The sequence below is a fragment of the Pseudochaenichthys georgianus genome, chromosome 10 (genome assembly GCF_902827115.2).
Source record: "Pseudochaenichthys georgianus chromosome 10, fPseGeo1.2, whole genome shotgun sequence".
In the NCBI taxonomy this organism is placed as follows: domain Eukaryota; kingdom Metazoa; phylum Chordata; class Actinopteri; order Perciformes; family Channichthyidae; genus Pseudochaenichthys; species Pseudochaenichthys georgianus.
Window position 1 is genome coordinate 36,612,153 of NC_047512.1, and position 26,696 is coordinate 36,638,848.

General features: G+C 41.4%; 1 protein-coding gene and 1 long non-coding RNA gene across 3 annotated transcripts in view; both read right to left on the reverse strand.

The window, feature by feature from the left end:
• Nucleotides 1-26,696, reverse strand: part of pcdh10b (protocadherin 10b) — a 52,543-nt gene that overhangs the window by 19,322 nt on the left and 6,525 nt on the right. The gene's annotated exons all lie outside the window — the stretch shown is intronic.
• Nucleotides 4,721-5,996, reverse strand: LOC139434631 (uncharacterized). The gene is made up of 2 exons (XR_011643966.1): nucleotides 5,555-5,996; nucleotides 4,721-5,309 (listed from the first exon to the last, which is right to left on the reverse strand). It is a non-coding gene; the product is annotated as an uncharacterized lncRNA (long non-coding RNA).

Consider the following 26,696-nt stretch of genomic DNA (forward strand, 5'->3'; position numbering starts at 1 on the left):
GCACGCACGCACGCACGCACGCACGCACGCACGCACGCACGCACACACGCACACACACACACACACACACACACACACACACACACACACACACACACACACACACACACACACACACACACACACACACACACACACACACACACACACACACACACACACACACACAATGACGGTTGAACAAAGTTACTCATAGGACTGTTTCCCATATACTTTGGGAAAGCATGCAACATATAATATTTGCCTCTACGTAGTTTGAGTATTTTCATTCCTTTTTTTTCATTACATTTAATAATAATAATAATTTATTTTATTTCTATAGCGCTTTTCTTGAACCCAAAGACGCTTTACATTTGGGAGGGAGGGTAGACAAACAAAACAAAGACAAAGACAAAGCCAAAAAGAAACGAAACAAAACAGAAAAGCAGTCAGGAGGAAGTTGATTGAGAGGGGGGGGGGGTCTTATGGATACAGAGTTTAAGAGGTGAGTTTTGAGGCGGGACTGGAACAGGGTGAGGGACTCAGACTCACGGAGGTATTGGGGGAGGGAGTTCCAGAGCTTCGGGGCTGTCACAGAGAAGGCTCTGTCCCCGAAGCTCCGGAGTTTGGCCTTGGGGATGGAAAGCAAACCGGCTGAGGTGGATCTGAGGGACCGGGGTGGTTGGGAGAGGATGAGGAGGTCAGTGAGGTAGGGGGGGGCCAGATGGTGGAGGGCTTTGAAAGTGAGGACCAGGAGTGTGTAGTGGATGCGGTGTGAAACGAGGAGCCAGTGGAGTTCTTTGAGGACCGGGGTGATGTGATGCCATGATTTGGTGTGGGTGAGGAGTCTGGCGGCTGCATTCTGGACACGCTGGAGTCTATTCAGGGATGTAGTGCTGATGCCGTAGAGGAGTGAGTTGCAATAGTCAAGGCGGGAAGAGATGAAGGCGTGAATGAGTCGCTCAGCTGCAGGGCGGGTGAGAGAGGGACGGAGTTTGGCAATATTGCGGAGGTGGAAAAATGAGGTTTTTACAACTTGACGGATGTGGGGCTCGAGGGAGAGGGTGGGGTCAAATATAACGCCAAGTTTGCGTGCCTGGGTGGAGGGGGAAACAGGGGTGCCATCAATGGTGACTGTCAGGTTGGGGGTTTTGCTGAGGGTGGATTTGGAGCCGATGAGGAGGAGTTCAGTTTTATCGCTGTTGAGTTTGAGGAAGTTGTGTTGCATCCAGGATTTTATTGCAGTCACACAGGATTCGATGTGGGTGAGGGGGGGGTTGTTGGGGGATTTGGTGCTGAGGTAAATCTGGGTGTCGTCGGCGTAACAGTGAAAGTCCAAGTTGTATTGGCGGAGAATCTGACCAAGGGGGAGGATGTAGATGATGAAGAGGAGGGGGCCGAGTATTTCTCTTCATGTAATAAAATACTTACTTATTAATTACAAGACTCAACATACAAAGCATAGGATCACTTTTTAAATGCTCAACCCTGTTTAATTATTTGAATAACCTGTGTTAGGGATTTGTTAATATCATGTCAGTCAGACTAAGACTAGAGAGTGACATATATCCGACTCGATTTTAATGCAGCCCTATCATTATCACAATGTCTATGTGTGAGAGGTTTTACACTGTTCAAAGGAATAAAGGCATGACTTTTAAATGTGTAGCATTACATTTAAATAATGTCAGAATGGATTGTAAAACACAGATTGCTTCACTGCAAAAAACACCCGACTCAATTCATTCAAATATTAAAGCTAATTATATTCAAACGTATCAAAATATTTTACAGTATATCGCAGAAAGCTAGTGTTCAAATAATAAAAATAATGAAAAGAAAAAGCAGCATATGTTCACATTATAGAAACTGGAACCTATTATCTTTGACAGAATATGTTCATGTTTTATGTATAAAACTCTTTAATTTGTAAAGCAACTAGTTACATACGATTATTACACATTTTTGATTACTTTATTGGCTGAATCGAAACTTTCCCAAGGTTCCTACAAGACAGTAATGATGTGTTAGGCCCCCCAAAGTAAATGGTGAATTGGGGTTTGTCTTGCAGGACTGACAGCCTCAGATTTCTCTCAATGACATCACAGCATCACGGTGTGTATGTGTGTGTGTGTGTGTGTGTGTGTGTGTGTGTGTGTGTGTGTGTGTGTGTGTGTGTGTGTGTGTGTGTGTGTGTGTGTGTGTGTGTGTGTGTGTGTCTTCAAAGTCGTTGCCAGCCTATGGGGTTATATTTGTCTCAATAATATGTGTCTGAAGTCTGAACATACAAATTATCTGTGTGTAAATGTGTGATTTGTAAATGTAAATGTGAAACACCTTCCACAAATGCATTCGACATATTTGCAAACACAAAAAAATTAGCTAATGTAAAACGGATCTGCAAATACGCAAAATGTTTTCACAAATTAAAAAAGATCTGTGAATACTATAATTAATTTACAAATAAACTAAAGGAATTTGTGAGTCTCTCTAACATTGACAACTTTCGATCAGGCATTTGTGAAACCATTATTGTATTTGTTGACCAAAAATGCGCTTGTGGATCGTCTTTTTACACACAAAGAGTTTTGAGACAAAGTTTCCTCAAGGTCTTGGCTAAAATCTGCTCGTGTCACTCGGATATTTTCGGAAACAACGTGATGGCCTGCTGATGACGACATATCCGCATTTCATGGTTTCAAAGTAAGATCATGGTGGTTTGTTTAATGCACTGTTTTTGTATTACTATAATGAACAGCGGTACGTTAGGTGCATTCTTTATAACCATCATAATGTTATAGTGATACAGTTAGTTTGTGTTAGTTTATTTGTTCACTACAGCCTATATTGAGCAAATTCGTATTGATGTTGCTACAGTAAGTACTTGGGCCACGCCACTTCCGGGTCCCGGGGGGCTACAGCTGGCAGCAAAGCAGCCCCAGAGATAACTCTTTCTTCATATTTGTATTGTGTATTCATTGAAGCGAGTCAAAGTTACTAAACACTTCACATCTTATTAAATCGGCCTAGTTATACCTTACCAGTGCAGTGGTAAGGTAATCTGTAGAAAAGCACCGTATTTAGGTTAGCCTTCATAGTAAGGCTGCTTTAAATGTTGTAATATTTATCATGTCCTTTCTACTTTATATGTATATACACAACACTTACTGTTTATTGCTTTTAATTGTTTTTTATTTTATTATGTTCTATCTATCCAGTGTGAGAACAAGTTTTTAGAGAGTACTTGTCCATGGACAAGTGAGTTTGGCAATTTACTTGTCCGAATACATTTTTCACTTGTCCAGAATGGACACAAATTGGGGCCACTGGAATCTTCTTCTTCCCCATCGTAATTTACATTTTCCCACGGTTTTTACGACACCGCTAACGTAAGTGAGCGGTAAGATTGTACTGCATCACACATAGGGTTGGGTATCGTTTGGATTTTAACGATTCCGGTTCTGCTTTTCGATTCCGGTTATTTTTGGTTCTCGATTCCGGTTCTTTGAGAGGGTAAACATAAGTCAAACTGGGAGACAAATATATTTATGAAAACATTACAGTGCAAGTCAAATCTGTATTCCTATTTACAAATCACTTCATACTGTTTAATTTCTTACAGTTATTGAATACAATTATATAAAAATAATCTATGCATTATTTAGTTAGTTCTAAGAGGTGCAGTTTGAGAATGTACAATTGGCCCAGTCTCCTCTGATGTCACACTGCAACCTGCCTGTGAGACAGAGTCCAACCACACATGTGTGGTTGGACTCTGTCTCACAGGTCCAACACATAGGACATAACCTAATAATAATAATACATAATATTTTCTACAACTCAAAGACACTTGCACGCTTACACATGTCCTGCAATACACATGCTGCAGCTGCTCACTGTTTGTAAAAGTAAATACATAGTATTTTCATTTCAATAATGTAGATACTTTCTATACCCTGCTTCATAAACAATACTGACATCCCTGTGCCCCTCCGAGACTGGGGGTCCGGGGATGTGAGGACAGCGCGAGGACACAGACAGGGAGGCTGCTTTACTTCATAAAGGAAATGGCGGTCAATATTAACAACACAGGAGCTAAAACCATGGATGTATAATAAGAACTGGATACAGCGTGGGAGGCGGGGCCTCATTCATTCCTATGAGAGTTGCTCATTAGCGCATGATGATAAAATGGCCCAACTTTTGAGAGAGTGAAACGTCACAGATTACCCGGCATGCCTGAGAAGTACCCGTATGTCCGCTCATGCGCAACTTTAACCAAAATGCTCGTTCACATCAAGCACGTCAATTTGCGTACACGTAACAGCACCGCACGTTCATGACAGCATGGTAATGATTTGTTATTATGATGGATTTGATATTAACGAGGCGGCAGTTAGCGGCTAGCTAGTCATTATGCTAATGTACACATCAATCGTTATGTACTTATATTACGCTGTAACAGGATCTAGTGATATCCAAGCAACAGAGCTTCATTTAGCATGAAATAATTATTGCACTGTGTATATATATATATATATATTAGGGGTGCACCGAATGGGAAATTCTTGGCCGAAACCGATACCGAAAATAGGAAACAGTTGGCCGAAAACCGAATGCCGAAAATGATTAATAGAAATATATATATATAATGTATACATTTTTTACCAATGTTGTTCAGCTACCTGATTATGGAAATAGACATGATTATGGCAAAACATAACTTAAATAATAATCACTATTATGGGTCCATAAAACATTTATTCAGCACTTTTGAACATTTGTACATTTATTTTCTCTGTAGGATAATAACTACAACAAAGTGCATTCAGAACAAAGCCAAGGGGCTTTAAAACAGCATAAACATCTAGGCCAGTAGGCCTACAACAAAATAGTGTCAACAACAACAACAACAACAACAACAACAAATGCACCTATAAGTGCATGCATACAAATGTGCAAACTGGATAAATCCACATGAATGTAACTATAGTATTTACAAATGAAAGCTTATGATAAGCCTATGATAAGCCAGCCTTGTCTACTTATTAAGGAAACGTGGGAGGTTCTTTTTAATGAACAGTAGCTTCTCTGCTTTATCAGCCATGAGTCTGTTCCTCTTCTCATCAAGCACATGAGAGGCAGCGCTGAACAGTCTCTCGCTGTCAGTGCTTGTGCATGGAGCACTCAAATACTTGCGTGCCACCTTGGCCAGGTCAGGAAAGCGGTCTTGTTTGTTTCTCCAGTATCCAAGAGGGTTCTCGCTTCTGGGGATGGGTACTTCTGAGAGATAATCATCTAACTGTTGAGCGGTTGAGCTTGTCACCAGCCTGGCATTTGAGAGGTTTGAGAGAATAAGATTGTATTTAAAATAGGGACAGTGCATAATGAACATTTAGTCAAATGTATATTTACGCATGCCAGATCACTTGGCAGACAAATAAAATCATCTGACATGTCAAAAGAAATTACAACATTAAGAGCATATTACATAGCAGCACATACAGTACTAATAAATATCACATTCAGTAGCACATAGTACAGTAAGTAACCAAGTCAGAACAGAGTAGCCTACCTATTTGGGGTAGTATTCTCTTCCATGATCTCGTTGAACATATCAGACAACGAGGGTGGTTGCCCCCTCTCCTCCTCCTCCTCTGCTGTAGACAGACGAGCCCTTTTTTCTGTGGTCTGCGTCACGTCTCCTGTGCTGTGCGCAGCAGCCTCCTCTCGTGGGTTCTCCTTATCCAACACAGCCTGGATCATGTCTCGTGCGCTTTGCTTTTTCCCCGCATCAAAATAATTGTCTTTATATCGCGGGTCAAGTACAGTCGCGATACAGTACAGGGGATCAGAGTAGATATCAGCAAAACGTGTGTTGACAGACTCCAAGAGTGTACTTTTCATAGTTTTTACTCCACGGTCCGGATTGCAAATCGCAATCCGCGACTCTTTATCTGATATTGTGAAGTATCTCCAAGCGGCAGACATGTTGACTGTGAGCCAGCCGTGAGCATGGTCCCTGCCTCGCCGCGTCTTTATTACGTCATCACAACAACACGTTAGGTTGCCTGTTCTGACATTCGGTGATATTTTTTCGGTGCTAAAACCCTTTCCGCCGAAAGGGCCTTTTTAACCATTTTCGGCCGATAATTTTCGGTGGCCGAATTCTCGGTGCATCCCTAATATATATACTTATAATAATAAGTAATATTAACTTTATTTAATACAACATTTACGGTACAAGATGTAATCATACAGCCCATGTAGTATGATAATGAATTACAGCAAACATGTGCAATATATCCATTATTACAGCTCCGTGGGATGGCAGTTGGGTCCGTTCTTATTGTGCATCCATGGGTAAAGATAAACGCTACTCACATTGGTTTCTCAAACAGCATCTCTGTAAACTACGTGTATTCAGTGAATTTCACTCTCTGCCTTTAACGGCTCGTTGTAGCTCCAATAGCTCCAGCCCCCACCCTCCCTGTGAGCACAGTGTGCTCTGATTGGTCGGGACACGTAACATGAACGTGCCGGGCGGCGCGGTCCCGTGGGTTAGATGCGCGTTCATAATGCAGAGGGAAATAACTCTCAGAATAACGTTATTAGCACATTTTTACAACTTGAGGAACGAATGATTTTAATAAGGGCTATACAAGTGTTCATACTGGGTAGTTTATTTAGTTTAAAAAAAATTATCCAACGATTTACAGACCACTCTTTCCCCATATAAGTCAATGGGAAAAAGTGTTTCCGGGCCTGGCAACCAAACGGAAGTGTAGTACCGCCGTTTGGCCAGCACGAATATTTTCATCTGAGTCCGGCGCACTTCTTGGGGGCTTGGCTAAAACGCTTAATAACCTTCATTACGTGTTAGAGAAAGAACATAAGAAAGTTTGACAAAGATGAGGCTGTTAAACGGGCAGTGGATCTGCTGTGTGTAGAAAGAGAGAGAGAGAGAGACGCTGAGCTGCACCATGCAGCGATCAGCTGATACGGAGCATAGAGAGAGCTGCAGTCCGCGGGGCTCGGCCTCGCCTCCTGTCCTCACAACTCTTATTAATCCCGGTACCGGGATTAATAAGAGTTGTGAGGACATTAAGGACATTAAGGACATTAAGGACATTAAGGACAATTGTTATTTGTTCCTACTCGGAACCGAGTTTTGCTTCCCAACCCTGCCACTGTGCTACACTTCCCGCCCCGCCCCCGTCTAACTGTACAGAAAGCGGCGAGATGCATTTCCTTAGGAATCGACAAGCAGAATCTAAACTAACACTTCTAAACGAACAATGGCGGACATGTACCATTTGCAAATGAGTTCTGCCTTTTCTAAACTGAATGTATCAATAATTTGTCAATAAATCAGGCCGAAAAACGTCACTTGTCCGAATGTCCGCCGGACAAGTCAATTGAAAGATCTACTTGTCCGATATTGTAAATAACACGTCCGGTGGGACGTGTACTTTTTCGCACACTGTCTATCTATCCGTCCGTCTGTATGTCTGTCTGTCTGTCTTTCTGTCTGTCTATCTATGTATCATCATCATCATCATCTTTATTTAAAGAGACTCTTGGTCCATTATTACAAAACATACAACACTCAAATACAAACTAATGTATGTATGTATGTATGTATGTATGTATGTATGTATCCATCCCTCTCTCTATCTATCCATCTATCTACCTACCTATCTGTCTTTCTATTTACTTGAAATGAAATGCGGAAATGTCGTCATTAGCAGGCCATCACGTGGTTTCAGAAAATAACCGAGTGACACGAGTAGCTTTTGGCCGAGACCGGCAGAAAGTTTGTCTCAAAACTCTGTGTGTGTAAAAAGACGATCCACAAGCAGAGATTTGAGATCCACAAACGCATTTTTGGTCGACAAATACAAAATTGATTCACAAATGCCTGATCGAAAGTTGTCAATGTTAGAGAGACTCACAAATTCCTTTTGTTTATTTGTAAACTAATTAGAGTATTCCCAGATCTTTTTTTAATTTGTGAAAACATTTTGCGTATTTGCAGATCCGTTTTACATTTTTGTCAAATATAGCCCCTATAGGTGTAACGGTTCACAGAAGTCACGGTTCGGTTCGTACCTCAGTTTGGGGGTCACGGTTCGGTACAACAACAAAAAAGCAAAAAAAAGTCCCAAATGCATAATTCCAGGTTTGTTGTTATTTATGTTTGAACAGTAGTGCAAGTTTCAGTTTAAAAATAAAGAACTCTGACATTTTAAATAATTAACTGTATTAAACAGTTAAAGACAAACCATACACAGTAGACTCAGATGGCCATATTATCTATAATGGCTGATGTCAAACAAAAAGGTTTCATCAAGCTGTAAAACTAAAAAGGATGTCTTGAAAATATTACATCATAAATAATAAGAAAGTGTTTCAAGAGCGCAAAGTCGTTGAAAGACATATGCCAAAAGCTTCCGTTATTTATTTTTGGTCTCTCAGCTCTCATGTCTATTGGCTTCTTAAAAACAGCGGGGATCAGCTGTTGAACAGCTGTTGTCTTTTGCCGGGCTCCGGTGATTGGCAAATCTGGGTGATGCCTTCTGATATGATTTAGCATGTTTGGCGTGTGTCCCATTAGCATTAGCATACCGCACCGCTGTAGAACAACGCCGACACACCGTCCTCGTCCGATCCACCACTCGCACACCTCATCGTTATTGTAGTCCACGGGAACCTGAAATGTTCCCACACAGCTGATTTAAAAGAAGCAGGTGGGTTCTAGCTCCTGTGTGTTATCTGAACTCACCATACTAACTTTTCTTCTTCTTGTATTTTGTTCGTTTTGTTGTTGTGTTTCTTCTTGTTCTTCATTTGTTGTTTAAGGGCGGCTGGCAAACAGCTTTTAGGCGCAATACCGCCCCCTGGATTATATATTGTGTAGTGGATACTGCCCTGAATTACTTTTTTCCCACTCGTAAAAGAAAAAGGCGTATTCGCCGTGTGACTGCATGTGCCGAACCGTGACGGTACGGGACAAATATGGATACCGTTACACCCCTAATAGCCCCATACCAGCCCGCTGAACATGCACATCAAATGAACCAAACCACAAACTCAATAGTGTTGAATTACCCAGCCTGCCCCTGTCCCGGGCCCTCAGACCTGAAAACGAGTTTAAGCGTGGAGTATTACTTTGTGAGGAGTCTTAACGGCTGGAATTCTCTGTGAGAAAATCACCTTTTGTCAGAGAGCAGAGGGGAACGGAGTTAACAGTAAACAGCTATTCAGGCCGAGTGTGAGCCTTAAGCCAAATTGTGTTTTCATTGCCCCATATGTTTTTCTGCAGCAGGGCCCATATCTAGCATTTGCATGTGTATTGAAACTCTAAATCCGCTTGTTGTGTATGTGTGTGTCTGAGTCGCTGTTTGGAGCTGCAATCTGAACTGTCCAGCTATCTGCTACTAATCCCTCTGAACACAGACTGATTAGACTAAGGTCTGCTCTCATCCCAGTAAGCACAAAGTGTGTGTGTGTGTGTGTGTGTGTGTGTGTGTGTGTGTGTGTGTGTGTGTGTGTGTGTGTGTGTGTGTTTTGCTGAAGTTGTATGCGGCGGTCAGCAAAGGGGGAATTTGCTTTGTTACAAGGCGGATTAATTTGGCTTGCTGTCACTAACAGCTTGGAAAAGTACCCAGTCTCCTAACGAGAGGGTTTCTTATTAAATATTAACCAACATGCCATAAATACACCATCACATTATGTTTTAATAGGGTCTTTTACAAGGGAGGAAACAACTCAGTGTACAGCCTGGTGGGGGAGGGACCAGAACGCATGCTGGGGGCTGACATACCTTATCACTGCACCTGGACACGCAGGGAGTGATGCATTATGGGCAGCAACAAAAGAATGAGAACACACAGGTATGTTTCCGTTACAAAATGGATGCTGTGTTAATTCTTAAAATGGGAAAGGGGAGATGTGGCATTTAGACTTTATCACAGAGATAAGACTCCCTCTCTGACACGCACGCACACGCACACACACACACACACACACACACACACACACACACACACACACACACACACACACACACACACACACACACACACACAAAATGGGAGAGGAAGGGTAATTTAAGCCACAGAGCCAGATTAAAACATCTTGATATTTTTTGACATTTTTGCCTAAACGAGAGGTTCCTCTGGCACACCACACTGTAAAATTGAACACACATACACACAGACAGAGCGTGAGCAGTGCTTAAATTGAGAATAAAGGTTGTGGCTAATGCACTTATCTCTGCACCACGTACTTCTCTAACAATTTTCTCAGAGCAAACAGTGTTCTGCTGCTCAGTCTGCCGTCCACTTCAAGCCGGGACCAAGAAGACGTGTCATCATGTCTCACACTTAGACAGAACAGCAGAGAAACCAGCAAGCAGACAGGGGGGGGGTAATGTGATTTTGGAACGCGCTGACCCTCGTTACTGCTAACGCCTCATCTCATTTTAGCATTCAGCACGGCGCTGGCGCAGGGCAAATGCAAAGTCTCGATAATAACCTTCATTTGGTAATTGGTATGCAGGGATCTGAAAAATGAATTACTGATCAGCGAGCTGTTTCCACAGTGATAACATGAAGCGGGCCTGAGGAGGAATCCATCATGGCAGCGGGAGAGATGGGGGATAAGCGCAGAGACTTAATCTTCTCCATGTGCGTGACATTGGCTGTATTGATAATATGTACTTTACACGTGTAGCAGGACTGATGGGGGCCCCAGAAGAGGCTCTACAGGGGCCACGGCTAACACTCAGAGCTTTAATTCCAGCAAATTACAGAATGTTCATTAACATTAACTCACCATGACTACACAACACATTTTCTAGTTTGTACATTTAAATTATTATGCCAAATTCTATTTTCAAAGTAAAAAAGGAAGTTAACAAACTATGAATGTGTCATACTCACTTAATGGGAACCCAGCTATCAGACAATATTAACAATTTTTAGCTAAATGAAACATAAGGGTAATAACAAAGGCTCTGAATTAGCCCTGAGTGAAAAAAATGCTAACGCACTTAGCACAAGAACTCACGGTAAAATACCCTTATTACTTATCGTATCTGCACAAACAAGATATCGATTAGCAAACTGAGATTGCACAGATTCGACAGGTATTAATATCATTACTGACCGATCCAAACTCGTGACATGAGAAGCTAACAAAGACATCACACCACGTAGCATTAGGTAGCCAACATGGCAATATGTCTTACCTTTGTTGTTTTCTGATCAAAAGTTGTCTTCAATGGCATTAAAACGATAAAAACGTTGCTGAAGGTTAATCCATAGTTTAATCCAATGTGTCTGTGTCACTTTGAAATGATTTCTGATAATCCATCAACAATAAACCTAGTTTTCAGTTTTCATAGCGTAAGATAGGTTTCGCTTTGGGCAAACTGCGTGCGCATAGCTCTGACTTCTCAATGGTAACGTGTGTGTGTATGTGGAAATTCCCCTTTGATTCTATTGGCTCTAACGGTTTAAAAGAGATGTCAATCATCAAAATCGACCAATGGGTTCCAGAGAAACGGCAAATACACCCATTTCCACCCAAATTACGCCAGAGGTGGGGTTTTTTTTTGCTAAACCTCTCTAAAAAGGTAATATGCCACTTGTTTTGCATCAATCTTGATACAGGGTACTTATTATATGTTATAGTTTGGATTCATAAAGCTTTTAGTCTCCGATCCCATCATTCAAGGGTGGTTTTCACTATAAGTAATGGTTTATTTTTGGACAGACACTATAATTTACATTTCTTTACTATGTTCAATCTGAATTTACTTTAAAATAAAAAAAATCTATATTGATTCTGACTTTTCTATATCCAACTCACAGGTTTATCATTGCTTTGAGAAAAAAGATTATTAATTTACCCCTTTTAGAAGGGAATATATTGTCATTTGTTCTGGGAATGTCATTTTCGAGCCTGAGACCTGAAAAACAGGCTTGGGGCTTAACAGGTTAAATGAGTACCATGTTGACCAGATACAGCATTAAAACGATTTACATTCTTTGTAATTGTTATGCATTTATGCTGTGTTTCAGCAACATTCATTATTGTCTAACGCAGCACACAGAGGAACATGTTTAACAAGACACACATGCATCAAACTGACACATATTATGCTATTAATGTATTAATGCACGTTTCTACGGGTAATAATGGGTATCAGAAAAATATATATTATACGAGAGGGTAAATGCATGCAAGGGTAGAATAAAGTATACTGTATATTAAAAACATGTACCCTATATACTACATCTATATATTTTGTATTATTTGAAATGTTTTTTGCAATATGATATTTACAGTATATTCTTGCTTAAGTAAAGGATCTGAGTTTTTTGGCACTAATGCTTAAAATTATAAATAGAATAACCATGGCAAAAAATAAACTTTCAGGTGGTCTAACATGTTTGATATGATTTATTCGGTGGAGCATTCACCAGTTAGTTTCAAAAGCGAAAGGGAAGATTTTGACAGTGAAATGTTGAATAGTAGTTTCAGTACAAGTATTGGTGGTAGGTTTTAAAGAAATAATAGCAGCAGCAGTTATGTACCTATAATGCAAAACGTATGCCTTCAATCGAACTAAAACATGTATTCACAGTTGCATCATGGGGCATCACATCAACACTGCTCCTCCTCACATATCTGCACACGGGACCGTGTTACGGGACGTAATGTGCAGTATTTGTACATTTTAATCCTGCTTTTGACCTTTACTGCAAATCCTCCTCTCCCTCTCACACACTCTGCCACACACAGATACGCCTCGGAAATGGTCTTAATAAGGATTAAAAGGGTCAGAATGTATATAAAGTAAAAATAATCAGTGTGAAATAAGAGCAGAGGTACAGCATGGTATAGATACAATAGAAGTATATATTTCCTCCAATTCCTATGAGATTTGTGATTCTTTAAGTGTGTCCTCGTTGAAAATAAGGCTGAGTAGTTTAGGTCGGGGATGCGTTGGCACGACAACGCAGGCAGCAGCAAGCAAAAAGAACAATCTGGTATTGGTGTTTTCAGAAATACAAAGACAAACTGTGGGGCAATGAGGGCAAACAGCAGCACCCTCCCCTGAGAGCACACAGTCACACTAATCATGGAGTATCTGTCCATGTGTAACGCTTATTCATTGTTCAGTAAATGCAGCCCACAATTAAAACAAGATGCATTATTGGTCCCACTACATGGAAAAGCGTCTCTCAGAAAAAAATAGAAAGACAAATTGATTTCCTGGCCCTGCCATCCCCTGTCGTAGTGAAGAGGCCTGTGACGGCTGACATGGACACGTGTGTATTTAACATTAGCATTTGTGAAACACTGACTGTACCCTCACTGCTGACAAACTAAATTAGCACACAGAGAGTAAAGCCGGCGCTGTTTTTGTCAGCGTTGTGGGAGCACAACTGCGGGACGCTTAGCCACACTATCAATTATCATAATCAAACAAAGATTTAATGCCAAGCAAATAATCTGTTTAAGGGCCCTAAACTGGCTGATAACTCTGCAACAAAGTAACAGCATCCTTTCTGCCACACCAAGCCAAGGGTACTGAATGTCAGCAGAGTGCTACTGGGCCGATGCACCACTGGAGAGAGGAGAGTTGAACAGCCGCACGAGATGAAATGTAACCTGTAATGGAACGGGTTTAAGGTAACTCGGCACACATGTACTACAATGATCACCCTCTCCTGCAGAAGGGCCCTTTGTTAGAATAACATTTAAATACCTTAAATATGTGAGCTTTAGCAATTGTTTGGACAACATCTAACTTTCGACAACTTTTTGTTAAAATCATGTTTATTTTTACACTGAGCTAGATGGATGGATGGGCTGCATGGGAAATACTAAACTGATTTAGGAACCATGAAACTACTTTCACATAGAGAATCAGGACATTGGTTTCAAATGTGTGCTATATTCAGGGTATATCTAGTTGTATTTTATCAGATTAATCTTAACCAGGCAAGGATCTAACATTTGGCACCGCGGCATATTTTGTTAAATGATACAGAAAGGGATTATATTGCTTAAAGTAAGGCATCAAAGAATGTCCCTTTGCTGTTAAGACCAGAACTCGTGTATACATTCCTTAGCCTCACACATGACATGCAAAAGCCCCAAAATAGGACACCCACACAACTGGCTCGGGACCCGGTTAGGAGAGATCTTCCACAGTGGGGACAAAGAGAGACCTGGAGCTGGGTGACCCCCTAAACCAGGGGTCGGCAACCCGCGGCCCACGGGCCGCATGCGGCCCTTTAAGCCCTCTGCTCTGGCTCCCTTGAGCTTAGACAAAAATAAGAAGGAAATAAAATAAAAGTATTTGTAGGACAATTTATATTTTGTTGCATGGTTGAAAATGTTTCGTATGTTGTATTTTGAGGTGATACTGTGAGACATGAATAAAAAACAAAACGGTTTTAATTAGGTCAACTAAAATATACGTCACATCCTGCTCCGGTCCCGCGCGAGCGCCTTTTCTTGGAGGCGAATAACCTCCCCCGCGAGATGGAGTTCATGACTTTATGAGCTGTTCATGAGCACTCATGAAACATTCATGAACAACTCATTATATGTTCACTTGTCATGTTCATGAACCAAAATTCTTAAAATGCTCATGAACCATTTTAAAGAGCAGTTCATGAATTGTTTATGAACATTGTTCATTCATATAAAGTTCCTGTTTTGCTCATGACAGACTTTTATGAGCAATTTATGAACTTTTCATGATCCAGCCAATCACAACATTATAATTAAAACCCCAAAAAGTGTGCATGAGTATTTCATGAACTTTTCATGACTATGAGCATTTCATGAATTTTGGATGATTGTGGCAAGTTCAGAATATTTTGGAATATTCATGAGAATTTTATGAACTTTTGATGATCAGTGTGATGTTTTTAAAGACCTCTTGAATATTCATCTACTATTTGAACATTTCTTTATTTTTTAAAACTTTTAATCTTAAAACAAAACAATAGTGAATTTGAAACTGAACATTATCTGTATTTATTTTGGTGACATTTATATCATTTTATGGTTTATCTGTACTGTTTGAGAAGCAGTACGAGTAAGTAGCGCCAAGGTGGAACCTTTGGCAGGTGAGCGGTGACATCTGGGTTACCTTAGGGGGGACACTTCCGCCCCCTCCTCAGAAGCAATCCAGACGATCAACCGGATCCTGTGTATAATTATTGCTGCTCCACTTTTCTGTTTTCTACAGGTCAGTACATAATGAAAATGATCGATGTTAACTTGTGTGAATTAGATATGATGTTGGAGATGTTTAGGAGAGTGTGTCAGAAGGTTGTGAGCATGTTTGACATAGTAACGGTATTTTAAAAATACTAAACTGTCGGCAACAATAGATGCCATTTTCGCGGGCTTCAGCCGCACCTGGGTAAATGTGACCTGAGCGAAGGCTCGCAGGCAGGTTAGCTGCTGCGCCCCGGTAATATTTTTTGTTTACCTGAGTGCAGTCTTGCAGGCACATTGCCTTGTTTTTTGTTTATTAACATTGACAGTGTATTTTTGTGATCTCCATAATATGTTATATTTGGTAAAGATAGATATATTGATAGAAAGTATTATTTGATAGCGTTATGTGTTTATAGATAACAACATGTCCTTCACTGCAAACATAGCTGCTACAACCCGCTGCTGCAGATACACGCTTTACAACATCAGGAGGATGCGTCCCCAGCTGACCCAGAAAGCGACGCAGGTTCTGGTCCAGGCTCTCATCATCTCACGCCTAAACTACTGCAACTCCCTCCTGGCTGGTCTACCTGCATGTGCCATCCGACCTGCAGCTCATCCAGAATGCAGCGGCTCGTCTGGTCTTCAACCTTCCTAAATTCTCCCACACCACGCCGCTCCTCCGCTCCCTCCACTGGCTTCCGGTAACTGCTAGAATCCACTTCAAGACAATGGTACTTGCGTACCATGCTGCGAATGGATCTGGCCCTTCCTACATCCAGGACATGGTTAATCGTACACCCCAGCACGTGCACTCCGCTCTGCATCAACCAAACGGCTCGCTGCACCCTCACTGCGAAGGGGACCCACGTTCCCATCAGCAAAAACACGTGGGTTTGCTATCCTGGCTCCAAAATGGTGGAATGAGCTCCCCACTGACATCAGGACAGCAGAAAGCTTACACACCTTCCGGCGCAGACTGAAAACTCATCTCTTTCGACTCCACTTCGAGCAATAGAACTATTAACAAAGCACTTATGGACTGGCTTACCTAAAGCCAGTTGAGTAGCACTTGAAATGTTTTTGCTCTATGAAACCTGATGTACTTATATGATTCTGTTTTCTTCAAGTTTGTATTTTGTTGGTCGAACGCACTTATTGTAAGTCGCTTTGGATAAAAGCGTCAGCTAAATGCAATGTAATGTAATAATTTATATTGACTATGTTGAATTTCTCCTTGAGATACAGTAATTGACTGTGACAGACGGATAACTTAAATGGAGAAATGTGATGTTTGTAAAGTTCAGCTATTTGAATGTAACTGTGTACTTTGAATTTTGAATAAGAAGCATTCCAGACGATCAACCGGATCCTGTGTATAATTATTGCTGCTGCACTTTTCTGTTTTCTACAGAAATCATTTATTGTTGCTGTGGTACCCAAGCTTTTGGGACCCGTAACAAAAAATGTTGTGCAGCTGTGTCAAGAACTGCTTCAAATAGTGATAGGATTAATTGTAGTGCTCCACCTGTATACATGTATGTTTGTTTGTTTGTTAATTTGAGTAAAGTTCCATTGTGATTGACATAATTGTTGTTTTCTATGGTTGCCAATTGACCCACAGTCAGTGGTTCATGAACAGTTCATGTACATGAACAGTTCATGAACAGTTCATAGCCAGCCATTGAATTATATTCAGTGACTGGGTATGAACTGTTCATGAAGTTGTTATGAACAGTTCTTGATATGTTCATGAACAATTCTTGAAATGTTCTTGGTTGAATATCCCTACACACTCACTGAAAACTCCATTTCATGAATTGTTCATGAACCTGCCTAAAACCATATTCCATGAATTGTTCATGAACCATTCCAGCACAGGAGTTTCATGAGTAGTTCATGAACTGCCCTAGTGCCATTTAATGTTCATGTCACTTTCATGAACAGTTCATCAACTTTGTTATGAGCTGTTCATGAATATGGTTCACTAATATTTCATGAACTTTTCATGACAAGTTCATGAACAGTTCACTATCATCTCACTGGGGCTGACCCCCGGCTCGATGAGCGAACTATGGACAAATCAAAGAAAAGTACCGGAGGAACACAGGATTTAATTCTGCGTGGACATAGTTATCTGCTTTCACAGCAAACAATGCTGGTTTACCGGGATGTCTGATATGTAGAGAGAAGTTGTCAACGGTGGTGCAGCCTTTACGAGGGAGAGGAAGACAGCTGACGATCGTCAGTCATAATTCAATGGGGTATGTAATTTATTTCAGAAAACACTTTTTGTTATATTCCATGGAATGCTCTTAACGTCCCGATAGCAATGAATATATGAAATGCTTTGACAATAAATACATACAAAAATTAATCTCTGGAAGCCGTAGCGCTGTCAAAAGCACGACCAATCATCTGAGCCGGCCCGGCTAAAGTAACTGGATGGCCTACCTGCCTGTCAGCCTTCCATCTGTGCACAAACTTATCTCGTGCCCTCATTGGTCATGTGCGCGTTCGTGTGTGTTGGAGGAGGGGCTCTGTAAGAAAGTCTGAAGGAAGAGGCATATTTTTTCCGGTTGTGTACTTTCAAATTCTAGAGCACTCGAGCTGGTTTCTCCATTCTTATCTTTAACTCTTTTTAGGGTGCAGATATATGTTTTATTTATTTCAAAGTGGGCCCATTTAATAATATTTTTTTCCCCTTCAAATGTGCAGAGGACTCCCCAAGTGCTGTGTTTAATTTATTTTAAAGTAGGCCTGTGTATTATTTTTAATTCTCCTTATAAAAGTTCTTTGTTTCTTATTAGAGGTTAACAGTTTTATATCATGTAATAAATAGCCTAATAAATGCAAAAAACCTGTAGTTTTTGTCTGATATAACAATAAAAAACTATGAAATATGTTTTGCGGCTCCAGACAAAACATTTTTTGGGAAAAAGGAGCGAAATGGCTCTTTTGGTCAAAAAGGTTGCAGACCCCTGCCCTAAACGCACCAGGAGCGTCTGCGCTGCGTTACGGCTGCGCCGCGGCGTTCGCAAAGATCGCGGCCACTCTAGTCAATGGGTGCTGTTCCACCAGACGCGCCGCGCCGCGGCTCGGCGCGTCCCAGAAGCTCCTCGCCGCAAGGAATTTCTAAAATATATTTTTTTACCACTAAAATACAGCAACACATCTTTGATTCATGTCGTTTATAACTGGAATATTACAATTATTATTAACTGTGTCTGTAGTCTACAACACAACAACATAGGAAATAACAACAATAAACCCGATTTAAACAGACACAAACATAAACCATTTAACTACGTAGCCTACTTACTTGTAGAAGTACAAAATGTCCAGGAAATATTCCAAAATCAACAACAACTGCGAGGCTGCACACACGACGCTCCGCTTCCGCAACATTTTGAAATGCGCCTGGTGTGTTAGGTCGCAGGAGGAGGTCGCAGCGTAGCGCAGCCGTAGCGCAGCGTGGCGCAGACGCTCCTGGTGCGTTTAGGGGGTGAGGGTTTGACTGCGCTGCAGCTGAAACACACTGTTCACTGGTGTGACAGTGGAGGCTCCATTAGGCCCGGTGAGGCTGACAGGCTCGTCCACAGAGAGCTGCTGCTGAATGGAGTCATACAATCAGCATTCAGTGGGGCCCTATTGTATGAGCTAAGATAGGCTCCTTTAGAAATAAAAAAAGGATGGGTCGGAAAGAATGTGGTCAGGGAGGATAAAGAGAAGTGCAGAGGGAGTGCAGTTGAAGAGGAGCTGCATGAATGATTGCATTAATTAATTAATTCAATGAATCGTCTGTTTTGTTTGCTGCGGCCCAACCTATTTGGTCCACTTCCCAGCACTACAGAGCACGCGGCCTCATTAAACAGCCTGTCACGTTCTGCGGAGCGACTCTAGCACCGAGTAACCCGGCACACGGAGCAGCTCCTCATTAACACTGCCAGATATTTACCAACAACACCTTTCATTGAATCATCACATGTCAGAAAAGAAAATATTAAGAAACATGTTCCTACTGCAGGCAGCTCACAGAGCCCAAGCCATCTTAAGCTTTTTTCTTCTTTAATAACATAAGAGAGACATCAGAATGTCTCGGAATACCATTAACCCCGCTGTCGTGTTCGGGTCAAATCTGACCGCTTTACTACTCACATCAATCATAAATATTGTGTTTTACATTGTATTGCTTCAAGGCCTTATGATATTCTCCACTGTAGACATTTGAACATATCAACTTTGAAACAGCTATGGTGTTCCTGGTCCAAAATGATCCCTACAGGACATGAATGGGTAACCGTAGATCAGGGGTCTCCAACCTTTTTTAGGATGAGAGCTACTTTCAAAAAATAAAACATGTCGTGAGCTACTTTTACTTTTTTTTGCCAGAGAAAACGGAATCTAAGGAAACAAAGAAGGATTTGGGGATGAACACTGGCACCATCTGGAATAGATAAGTGAATTTCGGGAGTATATTCATTTTGATGGAGTTTACATTGTGAGAGGAGACCACAGCTGTAGCAACGTTTTCACCTGGCCGAATAAGGTCATGAAGTTTTCTTTAAATAGATATTTAAATTTCCGTGTAACTGTCACTCCAAGGTATGTAAACTGCTCACGTTCAAGTTTAAATGGAGAGTCTTTGTAGTCTAAATGGAGTGCTTCACTATTGATTGGAAACAGAATACTTTTGTTTAAATTTAGCTTGTAACCAGATATGGAACCGAACTGCTCTAGCAGAGATAATGCTGCTGGCAGAGAGGTTGTTGGGTTTGAAATATATAGCAAAAGGTAATCTGCATACAAAGACACCTCATGCACCGAGCCCCCCCTTGAGATACCGGCAATGTCTGCACTGTTGCGGAGAGCAATCGCTAGCGGTTCAATAGCCAAATTAAAAAGGATTGGACTTAATGGGCAACCTTGGCGTGTTCCATGGCCCAGGGCAAAAGGTTGCGAGAGTGTACCGTTTGTTTGGACTGCGGCGGTGGGAGAAGCATATAATAGATTAACCAAAGATATAAACGATGATCCAAAGCCAAACTTCTCTAAAACTGTAAATAAATACCTCCATTCAACTCTATCAAACGCCTTTTCCGCATCCAAAGCCACAACACATTCTGGGACGTTTCCAGTTGGTGAATATATTATATTAAAGAGACGCCTGTCATTAAAGAAGGAGTAGCGGTTTTTAATAAACCCAGTCTGATCGGATGATATTATTAGTGGAATGACACCTTCCAATCTGCGACCCAGAACCTTGGCTGTGTTCAGCAATGAGATAGGCCTGTAAGAGCCACATTCGGTAGGGTCTTTCCCTTTTTTAGATATAAGAGTAATTATTGCCTCGTTGAGAGACGGGGGGAGCGAGCCCAGCTGAAAGGATTTGGCCAGAACGGTTGTCAAGTATGGTGAGAGAAGCGTGGAAAACTTCTTAAAAAATTCGGAGGGAAACCCATCTGGTCCGGGGGACTTTCCAGATTGCATTGTGGATATAGCTATGGTTATTTCTGCTTGTGTTATAGGTGCCTCCAGGGCCTTTGACAAATCCGGGGGAATAGTTGGAATGGGCAGAGAGTCAAGAAAACTTGATTTTTGGATCGTCCCCATCAAATTGGGAGGAGTACAGATGAGAATAGAAGTCCTTGAATGCAGTATTTATCTCTGTAGGGTCTAGTGTGACATTGCCACTTTGTGTATTAATACTTGTGATTAGTGTTGCACGGTGTACCGATACTTGAAAGGTACCGCGATACCCTGCCGTTAAAAACGGTACGATTCCTCCGTTTCATTAGTATCGGTACTTTAAGAATGACGGGGAAAAGTACTCCCGTGAAAAAGCGCCGTTTTAATAAGAGCCGTGTGTGTTCAGTGTTCTGCTTCCACTCCCTGCACTGCAGCCGTGCCTGCAGTCCCGCTCCTCTCAAGCACGCTCTAAGTCCCTCCTCTCTTTTGTGCACGCGGCCACGCGCTAGCTGCCAGAGCATGAGAGAAAACGAGAAGCATGGCTGCAAGTGGGAGTGCAACTGCCGCTGCGCCTCGGCTTGTTAACAAAAAAGACGCCAGAAGTCTGTGAACGGGCCAGAAGTCAGGTGTTCAGAGCAGAGCTCCCTGTCGGAGCGGCAGAGCGTGATCTGCACTGAAAAGTTGCAATATTATCGTTGAGCAAACTTAACTAGCAAACTAGCATCACTATCTGCTAACGTTAGCTTTAGCCTTCGTTTTCTATTAGTTTTTTTCATAGGCTATAAACGGAGGTGGTATAAGTATATATCTTGTACTTGAGTAAAAGTAGAAGTACCCAGGTCTTGTACTTGAGTTAAAGTAGAAGTACCAGAATGTAGGAACAATCCTGCAATCAAAATGTTCCTCAAATAAAAGTACAAAAGTATTATCATCAAAATATAGTTAAAGTAGCGACAGTAAAAGTAGAAGTACTCAGGTCTTGTACTAGAAGCACCAGAGTGTAGAAATACTCTGTTACAGTAAAAGTACTGCATTCAAAATGTTCCTCAAGTAAAAGTATTAAAGTAGCGACCGTAAAAGTAGTCGTTGTGCAGATTGGTCCATTTCAGAATAATATATATGATATGTTTTATAATGATTGATCATGAAAGTGTTCTCAAAGCTGGTAAATGTGCAGCTAGTTTGAATGGCTTTGTAGACTGCAGGGTAGCTGGTGGATTTACTCCAGGTGGAACTAAAGTCTGATTTAACACTTGATTATATTTCACATCATTCATCCAGATCTGTGAAGTAACTAAAGGGATTAAATACATGTAGTGGAGGAAAAGTACACCATTATTTCTGAACTGTAGTGGATTAGAAGTACAAAGTAGCAAAAGAAACATTGAAATACTTAAATAAAGTACAAGTATCTCAAAATTGTACCCAAGTAGTACTTGAGTTTATGAATTTAGTTACTTTACACCAGTGGCTATAAAGATAGAAAGACTAAGCCTTGCACAGAGGCATGAAAATACATTTTCAAAATGCTCAACAGTGCTGCCAAAATGTTAAACTCACTGCTACACAATTAAAATAAATGCTTTTATATATATTTATATTAGATGTGACTCTTTGGCGTTTCTGTTCTTAGTAACACTGCTGCTTTAGTTGTTCTGACTGCTAAAATCATCTGTTATTCCTAATTTTAAAGCCGATATTCCATGTTTCCCTTTTTTTAAGAAAAGTATCGAAAAAGAATCGAAATCGCAATTCTTGACTTGGTATCGGTATCGAAACCAAAATGTTGGTATCGTGACAACACTAATCGGATGTGGTATTTGTTTCTAGAAAGAAGGTGATGTGATCCTCCAAGTATTTTACAAACTCATCATCAGACAGTAAAGATGCGTTAAAACGCCAGTGCCTTGTGGACATCGGGACACCTGGGAGTGCCAGTGACATCACAACAGGTGCATGGTCAGATATAACAACACTCTGGTAAGAACAGCCCCTGCGAAACGTAACCATGGTTGATGATGGTCACCATGGTATTCCATTGCCAACCATGGTAATACCATAGTTGACCACAAAATACCATGATGGTCACAGTACCATGGGGAAGAAACCATGGTCTACCATGGTCAGCCTACCATGGTCACAATGTCAACTCCGGAAACCATGGTCCACCATGGTCCACCATGGTCAACCATGGTCAGCCTGCCATGGTCACAGTACCATGGGGAAGAAACCATGGTCTACCATGGTCAGCCTACCATGGTCACAATGTCATCTCCAGAAACCATGGTCAACCATGGTCAGCCATTTGAATATGGGCAAGACCATGGTCTCAAGAAACCATGGTCTACAGAAACCATGGTCGACAATCATTCTAATGAGGCTCATGCAGGCACCGTCACCTGATGAATGTATATAAAATAGTCTTTACATTTTCACCAACTGTTTAATGAGCATTTAATGAGTGTGTGTGTGCAACTATAGAGTGACAGTGTACTGTAGATGAAATTAAGTACAATTAACATGATCTATACAAATATTTTAAAATTAAATGCTTGAAACTATTGAAAAGCTTGTATTAATTTATATTATTTCCAGTCTGGTGGACCATGGTTTATGTCCATGGTACTGGTGGACAATGGTTTATGTCCATGGTAGACCATGGTTTATGACCATGGTAGACCATGGTTTATTGTGACCATGGTAGACCATGGTTTATATCAGTGCTCTACCATGGTTGACTGTGGTGCCATATCCCAACCATGGTTATACTATGGTTAAAGGAACCATGTTCTATCATGGTAGACCATGGTCTACAATGGTTCATTTCGCAGGGGAAGAACGGACTCGGGAAAGTAGTCTATTATCAATGAGAAAATAATCTATTCGAGAATATGTATGATGAACATGGGAGAAAAAAGAATACTGTTTCTCTTTTGGTTGGAGGAACCTCCATACATCTGAGATACCACACTCTGAGAGAAATGATTGAATTTGCAGCGCTGATTTAGTCACTGCACCTGGCTTGGTGGAGGAGCGATCCAGCGCCTGGTCCAGCCAGCAGTTCAAGTCCCCTCCAAGTATCAAAGTATCAAATAGTGCTGGCCCAGGTCGGGAAGATTAGAGAAAAGGCGGACAAAGAAGGCGGCGTCATCTATATTTGGGGCATATACTTTAGCCAGGACAAGGTTCATGTTAAATAATTTCCCAGTGACGATTACAAATCTACCGTTCTTGTCAGCCGTAATATCGAGTGGTTCAAAGACTACGCCCCACAAGGATAGAAACCCCTCTTGCTTTTGCCTGGAAGGTAGAATGAAAGTGCTGCCCCACCCAAGATTCCAGAAATCTGTCATTGTCTGCGGAACGCAAATGTGTTTCTTGAAAGAAGATAATGTCAGCGTTGAACTGCTTCAGATGATTGAGTACGTCCCTTCTTTTAATTGGGTGGTTCAGACCCTTGACATTCCAACTCACAGTGTTAAGAGAGCGACTCATAATATGTTGGGAGAAAAAAGTACTGTTTGTATAAGGTTGGTTTGGTGTGGACTTGTGTCAACATTAGGAAAAAGGAAATAAACTATTTTATGTTTACTATCCACACCAGACCATTGTAAAGAGAACAAAAACTATGTGCAATTATTATAACATCCCCACCCTGTCCCAAAACCCCAAAAAGCTTCCAAAGAACACAGAAGCAAAATAAAATTAACCATACCCCAGAAAGCAACTGTGTTAATCAGTTGCATGCTCTCTCCAAAACTTACCATCTGCAAATCATCTTCCCTGCACTTGCTATCTCAGCCCCACATTGATACAAGTACCTCAGTATTTTAATAACCTTACACACGAAGAGGTTAAACAAAAAGCAGTGCTCGGGGATGTAAAAAAGAAAATGCACACACACACACACACACACACACACACACACACACACACACACACACACACACACACACACACACACACACACACACACACACACACACACACACACACACATATACAAATATATATATATATTAGGGCTGTCAAACGATTACAATTTCTAATCAGATTAATCACAGCTTAAAAATTAATTAATCATGATTAATCACCATTCGAACTATGTCCAAAATATGCCATTTATTTATGTATATTGTTGTGGGAATTGAAAGATAAATGAAAGAAGGCGGATATATCCATTTAACATACAGTATCTATGTTTATTATAACATTTTTCTGCGTGTCAAAATGAAAGACAGCCCACACACCTATCAATCATCAAACCGTGGGGTCTTAATTCATTACGTGTTGATTTCTATCAACGGGGGAGTACTTCAGGAAAGTCAACAGAGGGGGGGGGGGGGGGGGGGGGCGGCGGCTAGTGGAGTACTTCGTGACCACAGAGTGTGAACGTTGTGATCGCTGTTTTAGCGCAGTTCTCCAGTGAAGTCCAGGGAGTCTCCCTCCGCAGCCGGTTGGCGTAGTTTTGGCACAAGTCCGTTGTACAGACCGACGTTAACAGCAGCCCTGTCTGTGCACACGGAGACCGACTCTGTCGTCCGGTGATCTAACCGCCTTCTGGAAAAGCTTCACAAGTACGTCGGTACGCAAATGCGCTTTGTGACACAAGTGACGGTACGCATTTCAGATTACGCACATAACCTGCGTACCAGTTATGTGTTACCTGTACTACAGCAAAAGTATTCTCCGTCGGGACTTCCTGCAACAACATCACGCCGTTATCAAAGATGTTCTATTGAGCAGACGATCACTATGTGACAAAAGTTTTCAAAACCGTGGCTACTGAAATCAATCTTACTAACTGCTGTCTGTGCAATTTACTCCGCGCGAGTTGGCAGACTTTATTTTGCTTACTTTAACATCATTTTTCATGGTGGGGCTAAGCCATTTCTTGGTATGGGTGTAGCCTACCCCAGCCATACCCTGGCGCTGCCACTGGTGGCACGTATGGGGCGGGCCATTCTGCTCATGCGTTAAATAGTTTTTTAAAAATTAATTACCGCCGTTAACGCGATAATTTTGACAGCACTAATATATATATATATACACACACACACACACACACACACACACACACACACACACACACACACACACACACACACACACACACAGACAAATATACATTTAAAAAAAAGGTAACTAGATAATAACAATAATGAAATAAGTGATACAAATAAACAATGGTATACAGCAATATTAATTAAAATAAGAAATAGTAATAATGAATAAATAAGCATTTGGAGGGTCAAAATGTGACTTTCTTTTCAGGACACACACAGCCGGTGGCATATCTCAATGCAAATCACTCCGAATAGAGTAACAGTGACTGGGGGTTTATTCATAACAGAAATTAATAAATAAATAGTCCCAGTAATGTGATGGGAAAGCATAAGACTGTACCTCAACATGTATAGTATGAAAAAAACAGCAAAGAGTGTCAAAAAGTCCTTCTCCACACCACAGCTTTATAAGATATATTAGCTTGTTATGGAGTGATGTATGAAGCGCAACGGTGCTGATGAAACATAGATCAAACCTGCTATTAAAGTTGGCCATCATTGCTCCTCTCTAGTCGAAGACTCCGACGTGTTACACTGCAGTGTTTCCAGGAAAGATGTAGCGTCCTCCACCGATGCAAAATGCTTTTTCCCCCCGTCCTTGGTTGTGATCCGTAACCTCGCTGGATATAGGAGTGACGGTCTCAAGCCGTGTTGATAAAGTGCGGACATCACCTCCCGGTACGCCGCGCGTTGCGCCACGATCTCTGGGCAGTAGTCTTCAAAGATAGCCACGGGCTTCCCCTGGAAAAACAGTTTTCCCCGCCGCTTCCGGGCCTCCTGAATGATCAGCTCTTTCGTCCTGAAATGATGGATGCGGGCTATTACCGCTCTTGGCTCTATGTGCTCGGTCCAGCTCCGGAGCTGTAGTGAGCACTTGGTCACCCAGAAGCTCCACCAGCAGTCTCGAAAAAAAGTCTGTGGGACGTG